Below are 17,061 nucleotides of genomic sequence, written 5' to 3' on the forward strand. Positions count from 1 at the left end.
CACCCTTAGAACTGGATTCAAGATGATATATATAAATATGCCAACTTAAGAAGAAACAAACATGTATATCAGCTGGAAATACACACTGATGCATGCATACATACACGCACACACACACACACACACACACACACACACAGAGAGAGAGAGAGAAAGAGAGATAGAGAGAGAGAGAGAGAGAGAGAGAGAGAGAGAGAGAGAGAGAGAGAGAGAGAGAGAGAGAATCAGTAGATTTTCTAGAACCTAAATCCATTTTTAATAATTTAAACCTGAACATTCCCAGTGATAGGAAGTTATAGGAAGTAAATGGTGTTGCTATAGCCTTGGGGCTGGCTGCTTAGTCTGGCTGTGAAGGATGAGTGGGTTGATATTGTGTGATTAGAAGAGGTGTATGGAGGTGATAAATTAGGCCAGATTTTTTTTGTGAAAGGAAAGGATGTGTTTGTAGGAAAAGGTGTTATCTTTATAATAAAAGACTGATCATATGTAAGTAGTAAGAAATTAGGTAAAGGAGTAGTCAAAATTAATAGAATAAAAATGCAGTTTTCTTTACAAGTGGAGTAAGACATCTAGTAGGTTAAACATGCTCCAATGAATACCTCACCCAGAACTGTGTGGGAAAAATAATAAGAGTTGATAGGATATTAACTTTGTTTTAATAAAGACTCCAAAATATATACATGGAATGTACTCACTGATCGTTAATATGAGTCAAAAATTTCAGAATGTCCATGATACCACAGACCATAAGAAGTTCAACTAGAAGGAAGGCCAAAGTGGAGATGCTTCAATCCCACTTAGTAAGGGGAACAGTCTAATCACACTAGAGGCTGAGGGAGCGAGGAAGGGACCTGGATTGGAGAGAGTAGGAAAGGGAAAAACAGGGCCAATATCTGGTACAGAAAGAGACAGGAGAGAAGCTCCAAGAACCAGGATAATGAATGGAAATATGCCAATTGCTGGAGTGGGGATAAGAGCAATCCTTAGAAAATCACAGAGACCTGAGATGTGAGAGGCTCGCAAGACTCGGTGGAGATGGCCTTAGGTAAACTATCCAACAGTGGGTAGATAGAGCCAGAAGAGGCCACATCAAATACACAGACAGGGCCTTCAGGGGAGGGATAGGAACACCAACCAATCTTCAAAAATTTTGACCCATAATTGTTCCTTTGAAAAAAAAACAACAAAATACATGAACAAAAATGGACCAAAGACTAAAGGAAAGGGCATACAGTGACAGGCAAATCTTGAGATTTATCCAATTGGCAAAGAGCAAACCCTGTCACTATAACTGATACCCTGTTATGCTTGCAGACAAGAGCCTAGAATGGCTGTCCTATGTGAGACTCTACCAGCAGCTGGCAAGGATGCAGATACTTACAGCCAACTATTGGAATGAGATCACAAACCCCTATGGTAGAGTTAGGGGAAGTATTTGAAGGAGCTGTAGGGGATGGCAACCCCATAAGAAGACCAACAGTAGCAACTAACCTGAAACCGGTGGGGAGTTCCTGAAGACTAAGGCACCAACCAAAAAAAAATAAGGTCTGATTTTTGGTTCCTAGCATATATGTAGCAGAAGAGTGCCTTGTCTGGGATCAGTAGGAGAGGATATGCCTAATCCTGTAGAGACTTGTTGCTCCAGGTATGGGGAATGTAGGGAAGGGTGGGGTAGTGGTGGGTGGGTGAGAGGATGGGTGAGTTGGGGTTGGCGAGCACCCTCTTTGAGGCAAAAGAGATGGATAGGATATGAAGAACTCTTGGAAGGGGAACTGGGAAACAGGGCAACATTTGCAATGTAAAAAATATAAAATAATAATACAAAGTTTCTGAGGGATGCAGAAGTAAAAACAGATCTGAAAGCAGTAAGTAAAAAGTTAGATTGAATGTGATCAAATTGCATTCTATGAAATTACTCAAAAGCTAGTAAAATAATCTTAAAAGGAAAATAAACACAAAAAAGCATGTGATGGAAATGGACTGTGTATAAACTATCATATGCACAAAAAGAATAAAAAGATAAGGAATAGACATACCAAAGATAGGAAGGCAAATCAAGATTTGCTTGGAGACTTAATTCAGTAGTACACAGAATATTAGGTAAAGAGACTTTTCAACTAAGCTATGAGTATGAGGGGATAAATACAGTCAGACAAACACACACACACACACACACACACACACACACACAGAGAGAGGGAGAGAGAGAGAGAGAGAGAGAGAGAGAGAGAGAGAGAGAGAGAGAGAGAGAGACAGAGACAGAGACAGAGACAGAGAGACAGAGATCATAAGACAAAGACTAAGACAAAGGTGAGGACTTTAGTGGGAAAAATAAAAGCATATAAACAGTAAACAAACTCATAAATTAGTTTTTCAAGTTTTTCAGGTTCTTGGAGAATTCCCAAAATCCTTGGTGTGACTACTTAGACATATCTACATTTCTTAGTTTTGTTTCCATGTTTTGTCCTGGAGATAGCTCACACTAGCTCATGAGATCCATTTGATAGATTATTAGGAACCCTGTGAGACACTATTAGGTAAAACTCTAATTAAAAATGAAATTGTAGAAACCTCCACCACTGGCATAATATTACATGTCCTTAATCCCAGAGTTCTGGAAGCATAGCAGGCAATGCATGTAGTAGAATATGTGTACTGATAGCCATCAGCTCTTGGGAAATTATTATGGTTGTATCTGAAACAAAAAGCAATGGCAGCTTTTCTCTAGACCTGTCAGATGTACCAGCATGTGCTATGTTCAAAGCTCCCAGAAATATTTCTGACAGAAATTATGTTTTCAAACAAACAAAATAAATAAAAAAACAAGTTATTGAAAGTTAGAATTTTTATTTAATATTTATTTTTGAACACTTACATATTTATGTTCTGAGAACTCTTATCATATTGAGATAAAATTCAACTGCAGGCCAATGTCATAGTTCACAGAAAGTAGAATCTAAATGATTCTCATGAGACGTTGTGAGTACCTTGTAGACACTTGAGCATTTTGAATATTTTGTTCATGGCCCTTTCAAATTCTTACCAGTAATTTAGAAATAAGTAAAGGATCCTCTTTTATTCCTTCAATAATTGAAAAACAAAGCTGAATTGGTGTTTTTGTTTATGTAAATACAGCTAATATATGGCACCAGGTGGCACTTGGTTCTAACCTATTACTTATGGTAATTTACTACCCAGAAAATATAGGTAATGAATGGAAAGTTTAAGACTGTAGACACTGCTAGTCAAAGTGAAAGATGATTCAGGATAACAGATAAATGTTTGATTCTTAGATAATATAGCAAATAAATTCTAAACAGAAGAACCAGTAATTTAAGTAAGCCAATTAAAATTGATGACTTCAATATACTGAGATTTGGTATGTATATGTGTATGTGTATGTGTATGTGTATGTGTACGTGTATGTGTATGTGTATGTGTATGTATGGGTATAAGTATATGTATGTGAATCTAGTTTAATTTAGGATAAGTAAGTCTATCATCATGACTTACTGAAACTAAGATGAACAGACATTCATGAGGGCTTACTCAGCCCACAGTCCATTAATCATGCCACAAAATACCCTATAAGAAAACCATGTGAGAATTTTATGTTTTTCATTTTTCTATCATATTCAACTATTTCTAGCCTTAGGTGGTTTCTTTGTCAAGAAATTCAGTATGGTGTTTTATTAGTTTGTACCCATGCCTACAAGTATTATTTTATCTTTTCTGCTGTGTGCATTTCCTTTAGGATGTATGATACAATTTGGTATAGAGATAATGGAAAAATAACTTAATTTATTTGAAACTATGTTTGAAAGGTGGGAGGAATAAATATGAATCTTACTTTTCTCTCTAGCCTTATTGGACTCTCTGGAAACCAAAAAAAAAAAAAAAAAAAAAAAAAAAAAAAAAAAAAACTGGTTGAATGTGTTTTACAACTCTTGTTGTGACAATAGCTCAGTTTAGAAGTCATATGTGAGGTTCTAACTTTATCTAACATCTCAAAATTGAGTCATGTGCAATTATTCATTGTGGGAAATTATGTTAATGAAAATGAAGCCATTGAAAGATGTCCAGTCATTGCCAGAATAACTTCTCTTTTTACTAAAATCCCTAAATTTACTTAATCTCCACTTCAAACAACTGATTGAAATTATGTCCTGGATTTTTCTAATTCCAATAATCTTAGAGCAAAGACTTTTGTTCTTTTCATGTATATGTATATATATGGATACATGACCATATATATCAGAATTAATATAAATATGTATCTCAATACTAGAAGAAAAACAACTCAAGAGCTAGTGGGTTGTATTATGCACAAACTATAGATGACATGTTTCAATTCATGTTCTTAATTGTTCTACTTTCATTCATACCTAAGGACAGATATACAACATTTCAAGGTAGTTTATTATTCAACAAACTTATAAAAATTTCCAATATCCAATGAAAAATTGTCATCTTGAAATTTTATTTAAATTAGTCTTGTATTTACCTATAAAATATTTAATGATATAATTTTAAGGCCAGATCAAACATTCCATGAGAACCCTACCTGTATCCCCAATCTCAGTCTTTGCAAGCTCACTCACTTTCTTTATATTTTCCTGCTGTCAATCAAACATCAAAGGTTTCAAGCATTGTATCCCAGCCTCTTCTGTGATGTAAACTGGCAAAGCATCTCTAAAAGATGACTTCTTGATTGTATCCACTCACAGTATTCACTAAAAATTATGGGAGAGTTAGAGATACTCCACACTCACAAGATTTATGCTACTATTAATGACTAGATCTTACCAGTGGATTGTTAACAATCTGCCGATGGGATGGTATTTCTTTCGGGAATGTGGACTGTATGTTCACCAATCATTGGTTATCCATCTTTCATCCCATGTCTCATCCAAAATTAAACTATATAAAGTTTGAAAATAATCCTTTTTTTCCCATTTGTTTGGAGAACAGAGGTTCAAATCTGTTGTGTTTTGAAGCTTTCTCTCAGAAGACACTGCAGTCTCTATACTAACTCTTCGAACTTGGTCTGCCACCTATTTGACTTGGGAGTTTTTCTTTTCCATAACTGTCACTTCTTATTATAAGGTACAACTAAGAGTTTAGCAATTATCCATATTTGGAAATTCGAACTCATGGATTTCAGTGTGACTCCCTAGAAACAACACTTACCTTCAAGGATAGAATTAATTAAAATATATGCTTTATGATTCCTGGCCTAGTAATTCAATATATTTTTTACTTTATTGCAGGTATTTATAATAGTCAAACTGCTGGTATACATGCACATAATTATCAGATTATAATACCTAGTGTGCAAATCCATATACATACAAACACACACACATGCATGCACAAATACATGTGCCACATATGAGGATATTGATATTCTAAATGAAAAAGGGTGCTTCTTGCCATCTTGTGTTATTCAGACCCTTAATAATTTTGAGTGTAAATCATCATTACTACATCTAGAAATTTCAGTGATAATTTTTCCTATAAACATAATCACAAACAAGTCCCAAAACACTATTTGTCCAGACATATAAAAATTTCTTACCTATTTCATAATGTTTAACAGTGAGCCCCAGTTAGACACCTCTTAACAATACAGAGGGCACAAGAAGAACATTGACATTTGGAACTATTAGCACATCTGAGTATATACTATGGCATGCTTTTCTGCTAATACACTTAAACAAAGTAAATTTCCATTTTTAAGGTAATATGAGATATTCCGTCATTAATTCTAGTGCAATGGCTAATGAAAATTGTCTTTATTTAATTAATTTGTGTTGATAATTTCTCAACTGTCTGATCAGAAAGAATATGCTCAAATATTGTTTTCGGTTCATTTGCTTTGAAACTCAGCTATGTGAGTGGGATTTCACAGTATAATGCTAAGGATAAAAGGTTGTTTGCCTGTATTCATTGACACTTGTAAGTCCTACACTGTTCAGAAGGTAAACTGGAAACAATATGCCATTATGACACAATTGATGGGATGTTCTACCTGAGTGTTAATGCAGAGCTGTGTTCGGCAATTTCTGTAAGCCATTAAATAAATCTGATGCAAATTAGAGTAAAAAAAACTTGATAAAAATATATAAATATTATAAACTTATATAGAAAATAAAATGTTAAAATGTATGTTGTCTAGCAAATGTTTTTGTAAATAGCCTCTCATTTCTGTCTTAATTAAAAGTAAATTAAAATGTATAACAATTCAAAATTGTATATGGTTGTGTATTGTGTGTGTATGCACAGTAATACACTTATGCAAATGTAAATATTTTGCATGATAGGTTAATAACTTTTTCTAGGATAGAACAAAAATTGTGTTTTCTTACCCTCATGGTTGTTTATAAATATGTATATAAGTTATACAGTGAATTGGTTTTATATTAGCTTGTGACTAGATTTAAAAAGCAAACCATACAATTTTCTTTTAATGTAATAATATTTTTCAATAAAAGGAATACAAATTCTCATGCTGGAATAATTTTAGGGAAAGATACTATTTTATAAGCATTTGCAAACTCTATAAATTAGAATAAATTCACTTTATCCATGAAAAACAAACAAATTAATGAAAATATGAATAATAGATACTAAGAAAAATTACTTAACTGAAAATATTTTGTTTTATATACTGTTTTATTATGCCTAATTTACTATAAGTCAGTATACTTAAATAAAGAAAACAATAAGAAATTACCAAATTACCATCATTTTAGGAAACCATGGCATTATTAGTAATTAGTTTATTGATAACCTAATTCATAATGAGGTAATCTGACTAAATAACAAATATTTTATTTACATACAATTTCAATATGTTTAAAATATACTGAATGTCTTTTGGGTTATAAGCTGAGACTTTAACAGCTGTAACACCTCAACTAATTTGAGTGGGCTAGTATTAATAAAACCTGATAATGTTTCTGTAATTTACAATAATACCTTTTGATAAATATAGTAAGACAATTTTGAGTCAAATTATTTTTTCAGTGTTTATAAATATAACAAGTGTTTTCTTAAACAACATTCTATATATTCAGAAGTTATTTTCAAAGTATTTGTCAACATAAAACACTTAATTATATTAAATGCAAATTGTATGCACTTTAAAGTAACATTTAAAATTAGAAATATATCATTTCCAGACTTAGTCTGAAATTATTTTCACACTTAACCTGAGAAATGAGCCTAGTGAATGTGAGTTGCTACCTGCATCTAACAGAGTAAAGCATGGAAGACACCTTGGCTCTCTTACAGTAAATCTCACATCATAAGATTTTATCCTGCTTGAAACACAACTGTCAGTTCTCAAAGTATTAGTGATTTAGTTTTAGGTTTTGCCAAAATGTGAACATTGGCAAAAGGAAGACCAGATATTTCTGTGCAACTCAGTAAGTAAATGAGAGGAATCAAGGGAGCAAAGGAGATACTATACACTCCAGAGAGAAGGAGAAAAACAATCAAAAACAAAATAAAGGTGGGGGGGGCTAAAAGTACAAGATGAGGGCAATGCAGAGAAAGGAGATAAGTCCTCAAAAATGCCACTCAGGACAGAAACAGAACTGACTACTTATGAGCAAGGTGAACAAAAAACACAGGCAGCCCTGGTGATAAAACCACACTACAGCTTTTGTTATAGAAATCTATAGATGCTTTAAGATTTGAACCCATCACAGGGTTCCAGAAGCTGGAAAGAACACAGATGTTCTTCAACAGAGAAAAAATTACAGAAAATTTCGTACCTTTACACAATGAAGTTATACACAACTATTAAAAACAATGACTCATAAAATTCTTAGGCAAATAGATGGAATTTGAAGTTATCAATCTGACTGAGTAACCCAGTCACAAGAGAACACACATGGTACACTCTCAATGATTAGCGGATAGTAGCCCCAAAAGCTTGGACTATCCAAGAAACAATTCACAGAGCTTATGAAGCTTAAAAGGAAGGAAGGCCAGAACGTGGATAGCCCAGTCCTTCTTAAAAAGGAAGAACAAAATACCCATAGGAGGAATTATTGAAGCAAATAGAGGAACAGGGATTGAAAAAAACATTCAGAGACTGCCTCACCTGGGGGATTCATCCGGTATGCAGCCACCAAACCCACACACTATGGTTGATGCCAAAAAGTACTTACTGTCAGTAGCCTGATATGGATTTACCTGTGAGGTTCTGTCAGCCTGCCAGAGCCATACTGATGAGGTTGATGATGATGACAGAGGAGGATGAGCTGAACATGGGGACCCTAATGAAGGAGCTTAGAAAAGAGATGGAAGGAGAGCTGAGTACACATGGAGAGACCCGTGACTTCTGCTCCATATGTAGCAAAGGATGGCATTGTCTGGCATCTGTGTGAGGAAAGGCCTTTGGTCTAGTGAAGTGTCATTTTTCCATTGTAGGGAAAGACCAAGTTACTTAGTTAGAAATGGGTGGTTCGGAGAGTGATCACCTTTATAGAAGCAAGAGGGGATAGGAGTGGAGAGAAAGGGGATAATGTTTGAAATGTAAATACAGAGAAAATCCAATAAAATGATTTTTTTAAAAAGGATTGTGCATAGGCCTTTAGGTCCTAAGAGAGTGATTTCTGAGGATGGAGGCTTCTTTCTTAGTTCCAACTCCATCTCTCCAAGGTCTCAACCCAATGCTGATGATGCTTTATTTAACACAGTCTTATTTTTAAAGAATGTGAGGACACCTGGACAAAGGGAGTAACTTCTATTGTGTTGGGAGTCTCTTGAACTTTTCAGATCAGCAACTCAAAGAGAGGTTTCCTGTGCTTGAAGGTTGTTAGATATCATTATTTTGCTCTTATGGGAAGCTTTATTAGCACATGTAGAAAAGCTTCATTCAGACTATGAGTATTTCCCTATGGCTTTGAATCCTTGCTGTGTCTTAATTTTTCAACGCCTTCATTTTCATGTCTATAGTAGCTGAACTACTTTGCATGCCTACCCTCAGCACAAAGGTTCATGTCGCCAATGGTTTTGTGTTGACATTTGCAGATTTGTTGAGTAGAATATGTCTTTTTTTTTAATGCAAAGGTTCTTCTAGCATTCTCCTGAGAGTTCCATTTATAGTATAATTCAGAGTATAGAAAATGTTTCATGCTAAAAGAAAAATCACTTTGAACTCAAGGAGAGCAAATAATGATCAGTCTTAGTCTTAACAACAAAAGGTCTAGTCTCTTCAGTTAACCTCTGATGGTGTAGAGGCTATAGCATAAATTCAGAAGTCTGCTAGCATCTGCTCAGGGTTGGCAGCCATAAACCATATACCTGGAAAGTCTTAGTTGTTAACTTCGAAGGTGGGGCCACTGACAACTGACTTTCCACAGTCCTAGTTCCTTAAACTTCTTGGAGGCTCCATTTCAGCTTCTAGCTTATTTCACAGCTTTTTCTTTTGTTTTGACTTGTTCACCACAGCTGGATATTTCCAGATCCATCCTTGTAATTTGTCCTTATTTGTAGTTTCTAAGAGTAATTCAGCCTCATATGATAGACCCTTTTCAAGATGAGTTCTGATCACAAGACTCTAAGATAGGGTTTCCAATCAAATGACTGTTCTCTAAAGCTAAATTGTTATGCAAAAGGAGACACTTTTTCCCCACTTGTATGGACAATTATCTTAGTTTTGATTATTAATACTAAATGAATTCATTTTTCAGCAATCTAGTTTTCTTTTTATATTTGTATTGGGTATTCTTTTCATTTCAAATGTTATCCCCTTAACCCCAATTACCATTTCTTCCATCCCCCATTGCTTCCACAAAAGTGTTCCCAATCTCAAACGTCTACTCCCACCTCAGCACCTTGGCATTCCTCTAGACTTGGGAAATGAGTCTTCACTGTACCAAAGGCCTCTCCTGGCAGTGATGCCAAACGATACTATCCTCTACTACATAAGCAACTGGAGCCATGGGTCTCTCCATGCAAACTCATTGGTTGGTGTTTTAGTCCCTGGGAGCTCTGGGGAGTATTGTTGGTTGATGATGTTGTTCTTCCCATGAGGTTGTCAACTCTTTCAGCAATCCTTCCCAGCTTGGATGCCTATGAACCAAGATAATGACCATTCCAGCAAGATATCCCCAAAGCAGCAAATCTAACCCATATCTTGGTGGTACTCAACAGGTTCTAACTGGATTTAAAGCTACCCAAATATCCATGGATGATAACGTAATGGGCACAAGAAGATCAGTTACAGTCACTCTCCGAAATAAGTTCAATATCTAACTGTTCTACATGCGTATTCTTCAGACCTAAAGACAGGTGCAGTTCTCTTTTTGTCCTGAAAAGATGCACTGCTGGAATGGAGGAAGACCATGAAGAAGGCCCTACCTTTCCTGACCTGCCACTATCTAGGTTCCAGACTTCCTGTCTATACAAAATCAGAATCAAACTTTCATTTCTGCAAGATTTATTTATTGACATTCAGAAAATTGGGAAAATAGTCTGAAGAGTTTCAACAAAACAGAATTGACAATTTAGAGGTACCTACCTTCAATTTCAGAACTTTGTTTAATTCTCATTGATAAAAAATGAGAAAGGGTCTCAGAAACAATACTTACAGCTTAAAAGAGAAATTATGTGGAACATAAGTGAAGGAAGGAAAGAGAAATATGTAAAATTATTAAATAAATCTTTAACACACTCACCACAAAATGTTTAAAATGATACCTACTTCTTTTTATCCCAAATTATTCCTTATATTTAATGCATACATCATTGAATTTGCAGGGATTTATGAGAAATTTAACAGTAACCTGTAAGACAGAATATTAAAAAAATAACTAGAAATGTCCAGAAAGGCTAAGCAGATTTAAAGCTAAACTATGAGACTCAATATATTATATCATTTTTTATGATTGATGAATTACAGTCCTTCTTAAGGCAAGCTAAATGACAAACAACATTTTCTCAATCTATAAAATTCAAAATGCATCAAGGAAGCTGAAGTCAGCCAATTTAATAACAAGTTGCAATCCTTTATCTACCAAGTCTTTCTAGAACTGGCTCCCAATAGCTGAGGGGTAAAACTTCTTTAAAAGAGAACTCTCAGTCTGAGTCCAGACAGGATTCATTCCTTCAAGAATCTAGAGTAGTTTCATGAATTTATAGCAAAATTGGGGAAGGATTATATCCATATAATTTAAGGACTGTTGTATCCTGTTAGAGTTGGCAGGGTCATTAACATCCTAATGTTTCATCCTGCTTCTTCTCCCATACCTTCTAAACAGTGATGAGAAAACTGTGCCTAAAGAAAACCATGATTCAGTTCATCCTCACAGTGGCTCTTCTGAATCTATAAAGTACCTTCAAGTGGTGATGTCTTTAGTCTTCAAAGCAGGCCGAGTTGGTGTCTTTCAGAATATTCACATTTTTCCAGTGCTATTTGGTATGAGTTATTATTGTAAAAAAGTGAGCTAAGAATAAAGTAACTGTCTATTACAATCACAGATAGAATGTGTACCACCAAAAACTTCTCATGAAGACTTAAAAATCAATAATATGCTTACATTGCTTTTAGTATTATTTGTGTAATAGGAACATAATTATTTCCATTTTTTCTCTGCCTTCCAAAAACCCCAATATGTTCTTGAATGAAAATGCAGTTTTCCAAAAAGCATCCAGTACTGATGTTGTTATATCATTTGTTTATTATCTTTTATATAAACTTAGCAAGAAATATAAATTTTCTTGGTCATCTGGTAATTTCATGTTTGCTCACAACATTAAATGATAAATAGATCATTGTAGTTTATGTATAAATGGAATAGAAAACAGAGTGTTCCTGAGTTAACTTATGATTTCAAAATGCCTGAGAATTATTAGTTTGAAAAAAAAAAAACCACATTATAGCCATGCCACCCAAGTGATCAGACCAAATGTGCAAGAGTGGAAAAGTGCAATAGATCTTTGATAACATTTTAGCAGTTAGGAGACAGGAAACAGACAACTTTCCCTTTAATCGTTTTTTTATTGGATAGTTTATATATTTACATTTCTAATGATATCCCCTGTCTAAGTTTTCCCCATATCACCCCCATCCCTGTACTTCTATGAGGATATTCCTCCTCTCACCCACCCACTCCTATGTCAACACCCTGGCATTTCCTTTCACTGGGGCATCGAGCCTTCACAGGATCAAGGGCCTCTCCTGCCATAAGTACTTTGTTCTTCCTTCAAATAAGGACTGATGCATGCACATTGTGTGAGTGGAAGCTTGGAGGAATCAGGACTATTGACTGTACTAGTGCATATTTTCCAAACAAAAAGATGCAGTTTTAAATCTATACTTTAATTGTCAAGGTAGATGCAACTCCTTGCAATTCTCTTTGTTCTGCAAATACAGGTTCTGCTTTTTATAACACTTTAATTCATTTCAGTGTCTGAGTCAAATAATACTACTTACAGGTAAAGATGGAGAATATATTCTTTGGGAGTTCTACACTGTTAAAGGTTCTACTTTATTCGATATTACAATGGCCACTCCAGCTTGCTTCTTAGGGCCATTTGCTTGGAAGACTTTTTCCCAACATATTACTCTGAGATAGTGTCTGTCTTTGTCTCTAAGATGAGTTTCCTGTATGCAGCAAAATGCTGGGTTTTGTTTATGTATCCAGTCTGATAGCCTATATATTTTTATTGGGGAATTGAGTCCATTTATGTTAACAGATATTAAGGAATAGTGGTTGCTGTTTCCTTCTAATTTTGCTTTTGGAGGTTGAAATTGTGCCTGTGTGTCATTCTTCTTTTGGTTTTCTTACTTAGGAGTTTTCTTGTTTTTATTAGGATGTCATTCCCTTCATTTCATTGGGTTTCCCCCCTATAATTCCTTGTAGTGCTGTGTTTGTGGCCATATATTGTGTAAATTTAGTTTTGTCTTGGGATATCCTCGTCTCTCCATCTATGGTGATTGAAAGTTTTGCTGGATATAGCAGCTTGGGCTGGCACTTGTGCTCTCTTAGGGTCTGCATGATGTCCGTCCAGGCTCTTCTAGCTTTCATAGTCTCTGTTGAGAAGTCCAGTGTGATTCTGATTGGTCTGCCTTTATATGTTACCTGACTTTTTCCCTTAATGCTTTTAGTATTCTTCCTTTGCTTTTGGCACTTGGTGTTTTGATCATTATGTGTCGGGAGGAACATCTTTTCTGGCCCAACCTATTTGGAGTTCTCTAGGCTTCTTTTATACTCATGGTCATCTCATTCTTAGGGGTATGAAAATTTTCTTCTACAATTTTGTTGAAGATATTTACTGTGCCTCTTAGTTGATATTCTTCTCCCTCTTCTATTCCTATTATCCTTAGGTTCAGTCTTCTCATTGTGTCCTGGATCTTCTGGACATTTTGGGTTAGGAGCTTTTTGGTTTTTGCTTCTTCTCTGACTGTTTTGTCTATGTTTTCAATGTTTTCTTCGGCCCCCGAGATTCTCTCTTCCCTCTCTTTTAGTCTGTTAGAAATGCTTGCATCTGTGACTCCTGATGTCTTTTTTTTTTTTTTATTTCTACCTCTAGGGCTGTCTCTTTCAGTGTTTTCTTTATTGTGTCCATTTCCGTTTTAAATTCTTTCTTCCATCCCTTCATCTCTTTGTTTCTGTTTTCTTCTAGTTCTTTGAGTTCTTTGAGTTTTTTCTTGTTTCTTCTTTAAAAGCTTCTAATTCTTTATGGTTTTTCTCCCGTTCTTGTTTAAGGATCTCTATCATCATCTTGAGGTAGGATTTCTGGTCTGAGTCTTCTTTTTCTGGAGTATTTGGCATTTCGTGTTTGCTGTGATGGGAGAGCTGGGTTCTGGTGTTGCCAGGTTGTCTTGGTTTCTCTGGGGTTCGTTCTTTTGCTTTTCTCTTGCCATCTTGTTTTCAGAGCACCTGTTCTGCACTCAAAAGCCTCTGGCTGTGAACAGAAGGCCCAATGTTGGGTTCCTGGTTCCTGAATCCAGCAGGGCAGGGGCGCACTTTCTATGTGCTCAGCAGAGATCTTGATTCCCCCTGGCTAGTTGGAACCCCTTTTCACCAGGATTGTGTCTCTAGAACTTTCAGTCTTAAAGGTGCTAATGAAAAAAGACAAGGGTGGAATGTATGACGAATATCAGCAAAAGAAATTCATTGCATATCTTCGGTTTTCCAAGTGAAAGATTTCATAGAGATCTTGTGCTGGTGCCTGTACCTGTGCATGTGCATTCGTGTGTGCAGGCGTGTGTGTGAGTTCAGGTGAATTTGTGTGTGTATGCTTACAAGTACGTGTGTGTGTGTGTGTGTGTGTGTGTGTGTGTGTGTGTGTTTGACTTCAGTTGTAAGGTCTGTTCTCTCAGAGATCCCATAAGAAAAGAAAAGTCCTCAATAGTGTGGTGAGATGGACTGTTCATTTTAAAGATACACAGATTAAGCTAAATAAATTAAGAGGCATCATTTACTCAGCCCTTATGTATAATCAAGCAACAATGTCCATGTCTACCCAAAATTTTCCAACTTTGTGCACAAAGATTATCCACAAAATGCAAAATTGCTATGTGAGAGTAAGCTGAAATACATACATACATCTCCTTAGCAGTGGGAGTTTTGGGGTTCTGCACTAGAAATTCAGTAGCAAAGCTAATTTATGACTGCCTACAAGTTGAGATAGTAGCATAGGAGAAGTAAATCATATATTGTGTATTTTTTGAAACTAGCTGGCTGGGCTATATAATAATTCATCTACCCAGAAACAAGGTTAAATGGACACTGAACTCATACTCTAAGAAGAAATGGTGACTATAGGTAAGTTAAACGTTTGAGGGAGAAGTCACCTGCCAGTCTGTCCAAACTCTTCCTTTTGTAAAATTTTTCAAAAAAGGAGACTATGAAGAGTCTGGAGAAACAGATATACTGTCTACATTGCATGAATCAAATTATTGTCAATCTAAATGATACTAAGAATTAATGATAGTGTAATCGATTATGTGCCAGTCAGGTCTTAAGGTGTAGGTACAAGTGTTAAGACTGCTGTCATCTGATAGTCTTATACTTCTCCTATCCCAGGAAATGCACTTGTTCAAGAGAGCCACTTCACTAAGGTATCACTTTTCGTCCATTGACTAATAGACTTGAATATCCCAAAAGCTTAAATCTATATCTCCACTGAGATAATTTCCCGATGGTTAAGTCTATCCTCAGTACTATGTATGGTATTGCCTGGGGCCTTTTTGTGCAGTTGAAGTATGACTCAAATCCTTGGTTTGTCTAACCTATGGACATTGTTCTTTCATAAGATTTCTTCTTGAGAACACTCTACATTAAGCTATCTGTAAACCAAAGGTTCAGAATCCCCTCCTATGAAAACAAACAAACAAACAGAACTCCTGGGCTATAACAGGGTGGCATACTTTTCTCTTGATGGAAATGTGTTTGTGCCTAAGATGGGCATGTTATTGTATAGTTATAGTCCCAACATTTGAAAGACTTAGGCAAAGGGATCAAAACTAAACGCCAACCTATGCAATGAAGAGAGACCTTCTCTCAAAAGCAAAAGATTTAAATATACTTTACAATGATAAACTCACGATATCATTCTATAAATATACCAGGCACTGATGCTTGTACACAGAGATGAAGAGATAAAGTTTACATACTTTTATTTTTTAATATTTTAAAATGGACATTTTTAGTAACCAGCAATAAGGAAAGCATACAATATATTAGATTATAAAATTCTAGTAACTAATGAAATTGACTCATGTTTACTGGCATAATTTTTAAAATATTCTTAATTCAATAAGACATTTTCAGAGCAAGCCATGTCTAATTATACATACATTTTGAAAGTCTACAAATAAATATGATACTTTATGATTATTTGGAGACTAACTTTATCTTCAATTAAATCATGGTAATTGCTGTACATACTCTTATTCCCAGAAGATTTTCTATGTGGGAAAATAGAAAATAACCTTAAGAAAAAATTGTTTAAAGATAAATAAAAGAGTTTAACCTTTGATTTGTTAATCTTTTATTATCAAATTATTTAAGTTTAATTTTAATACAGTTATCCCATTGCAGGAAGTAGTTAGTCCTCAAATACACAAAAGAAGTTAGAGTAACAGTAGTTCTATGTCCAAGAATAATTAATGTTATGTTTATGGGACAGGTGATCCCATTTTTTAATACAATAAGATTCAATGTACTTTTGTTAATATAAGCTAAAAATACTTCACAGGCCAAACATCACTGTGTTTATAATTTTAGGAATGTAATTTATAAAAATACAATTTGAAGCTAATTATGTATAAACATGAATAGGCTTTTAGTTAACAAAATGCTGCCATGTTTAATGTTTTAATAGTGACCAAAGCTTGCAGCTTCATAATTATGATTTTTTGGATATTATTAATGACCACATATCAATAATTTAAAAATCAACTATATTCCCAGAAAACAGCTTATTAAAAATCTATCAAATATTTTACAATAAATGATACAATGATAAATTTTATTTAATTTGAATGCTATTTGACATAATTTCCAATTTACATTTTCAAGTGCTTTGTAGGTAGATGATTTTATTTATTATATGCATATTGATTAAAATGTATAATATACTCATATACTGATATCCAAACTCTTTTCCAATCCACTAAAAGCATATTTTGTATTTCTTAAAAATTATATTACTTTATTATTTTCCATAGTAATTATCATGAGTAAGAGTGTGGTAACACCCTCATGTTGAAAATGGAGACAGGAAGCTTGTAGGACTACAAATATCAACCTTGACTACAAATTTATTAAAAGGCTCAGCTGTCCCACAAAGTGAACTGTGGGCCAAAATAAAAGTAAAAATAAGTTACAATGGTTTTCCTGATAAATGTAATTTGTATTAAGGTCAGTGTATTATATTTTTAATTATTGGATAATCCTGAGATTTTTCTTAAATATTTAAAATCATTAAGGACAAACATAAGCACTTATAAATACCCATGTAACAAGTAATAAAATTAAAAATATTTATCACAGTGTAGAGATCTATCAAACTGTATGAAATAAGAGGAAGAGC

The sequence above is a fragment of the Micromys minutus genome (genome assembly GCF_963924665.1).
Source record: "Micromys minutus genome assembly, chromosome: 1".
Lineage (NCBI taxonomy): Eukaryota > Metazoa > Chordata > Mammalia > Rodentia > Muridae > Micromys > Micromys minutus.